The sequence below is a fragment of the Engraulis encrasicolus genome, chromosome 21 (assembly GCF_034702125.1).
Source record: "Engraulis encrasicolus isolate BLACKSEA-1 chromosome 21, IST_EnEncr_1.0, whole genome shotgun sequence".
Taxonomy (NCBI): Eukaryota; Metazoa; Chordata; class Actinopteri; order Clupeiformes; family Engraulidae; genus Engraulis; species Engraulis encrasicolus.
The window spans coordinates 42852865-42855364 of NC_085877.1; the positions used below are offsets into that span (position 1 = coordinate 42852865).

Here is a 2500-nt window from a genome sequence, read left to right on the forward strand (position 1 = left end):
AGGTGTTAATTTCACACTGCTAATTTCGATAAAAATCCTTTACTTTTTATTCACATTACAAGATGGTTTTATTGTTATGAAAATAAGACTTAAGCTATGCTTAGCTTTGTAATAATGTTACAAATATAGCCTACTGCTAGCTTGTCTCGGGAAAGTAGAAATCCCCCCGCGGACCACCTGAGCTATGTCGCGGACCACCAGTGGTCCCCGGACCACACTTTGAGAATCACTGGTCTAAGTATATAGAGATATGCCAATGTAATAGGTTGCTATGGGCACCTAACTTGACCAGGTTCCGCTCTGCCTAAAGGGGTGTGTCATAATACTCCTAACATTGAATAGAACAGTCCTTCGGTCTGCCTAGGTCTGCCTAAAGGGGGATTTCCCCCCCCCTCACCCTTGCAATAATAGAACCCGGAAACAATGGGCCAATGGAACCTCTCTCTCTCTCTACTTTCTCTGATTAGACTGCCCGCACGTCGATTTTATGCCATACCCATGTCATAGTGTAATGCAAAGTCAGAAACTCTGGAGCCTGCACTCAAAAAAGACTTGAAAAGAGATGCCCAAATAAAGTGGGTTTTTAATGATCTCACAATATGCCGTGCTATATTTACAAAAGTGCAAACGTTTCGGGTGATCCCAGGATGGGATCACCCGAAACGTTTGCACTTTGGGAAAACCCACTTTTTTTGGGCATCTCTTTTCAAGTCTTTTTTGAGTGCAAGCTCCAGACTTTCTGACTTTGCATTACTCCATATTCCAAGCCAACGCACCACCATATAACTAAAGCCACATTGAAAGGCGCAGGCCCTCTTTTTGAATTTTTTGAATACCTACGTCATACACATGGGTAAACATCATGAGAAAGAAAACACTAAATGGCAATTTAACTGTACATGGTCTAATACATTGAAATTGTATCGTATTGAAAAATGTATCTGTCTGGGTTTTTTTTTTTTTGCAGGTGTGTCTGCCTGATTGTCAAGCAGATTTGTCTTCCTGACAGGCACATATTGTTGCTGCCCCGTGTACATTTCAGGTCATACTACACATGGGTAAACACCTTGAGAAACACAATATATAGGCCTACGTTACGTACTGTATGTACCCGTCTGGTTGTGTCTGTCTGGCATGTTTTTATGCTGCCCCCCATCAGGGCCCGATTAATGCACAGGCTAGATATGGCTGCAGCCTACCAGGAGGCCCCAGCACCTGTAACTGCCAGGGGGCCCCAGCACCTGTACCTGCCAGGGGGCCCCAGCTTGGTCAAAAGCGGAAAAATTGCAGAATTGTGACAGGTTGCAATATTGAAAAAATCATCTGTCATGTTGAGTACAGTTGGTAGACATGTTATCCCTAATTCCTAGCACGTAATTATGACACTGTCTAAGTCAATTTGTCGTGGATTTTGCTTTCTGGGGGGGCCCACATCAACTTGTAGCCCAGGGGCTCCAGGCCATCTTAATCCAGCCCTGGCCCCCCATACGTATACCTACATTTCAGGTCATAATCAGAAGTGAAAGGAAATCTTGGCAGGCTTTGTTTTTTTACTTCTACTTTTACTTTGGCCACCTTCTGTCAGACACATAGGTAAACATCCTGGATATAACCACCTCAATTTGACCGTGTTTGTCTGTGTCTATGTCAGCGGTTCCCAAACTTTTTTCCCTGCACACCCCCCTTGTACATTTCAATGTTGTTCGCAAATATTTTGGTGTGCTGATGGCCACGCAAGCATGGATTCACTGCACATTCATATCACTGCATATTAAGCGATTTGGGGAATCCTCTTTTTCAATAGTCTAGGAGTTGAAATACACTTCAGATAGACCCTTCCAGCATACAAGTCTAAATACAATTAAGAATGACTTAATGTTCATCAATGCTGGATAAAAACTCATATATCCACCATTGCTCTATTCAGCTCACGCACCCCCTTATGCCAGTCCACGCATTCCCAGGGGTGCACGCACCCCAGTTTGGGAAACCCTGGTCAATGTGATCGTCTGTCTGTGTGGATGCATGTTTATCTTTCTTTCCAGTCTATGGATTACTGTTGGGCTGCCATCACATCTACATCTATTTCAGGTCAGACTCAGATATAATAGCCTGGAAAACACAAAGAAATTGTATCTCTGGGTTGCTATTTGCACACTTAGCTGTGTATCTGTCTGTGTGTCTGTCTGGATGTGTGTGTCTGTCTGCCTGCTTGTCTGTCTGTGTGTGTGTGTGTGTCTGGGTATGATTTGGGTATGTCTCTTTCAAGATAGACTACTGCAAAAATGCATACATGCATATATGCATGACTGCCAGGTCAGTTTGAATACCTGTGCGACTGTCAGTGGCGATGTCTGTCTGTCTGTCTGTCTGTCTCTCTGTCTGTCTGTGTGCAAGCTTGTTGGACTGTGTGTGTGTGTGCGTGTGTGTGTGTGTGTGTGTGTGTGTGTGTGTGTGCGTGTGTGTGTGTGTGTGGTGTGGTGTGTGTGTGTGTGTGTGT

At 44.2% G+C, this 2500-nt stretch overlaps 1 protein-coding gene across 1 annotated transcript in view; it reads right to left on the reverse strand.

Annotated features, from left to right (window-relative positions):
• Positions 1 to 2500, reverse strand: part of LOC134437239 (receptor-type tyrosine-protein phosphatase delta-like) — a 482346-nt gene that overhangs the window by 75776 nt on the left and 404070 nt on the right. The window lies entirely within an intron of this gene.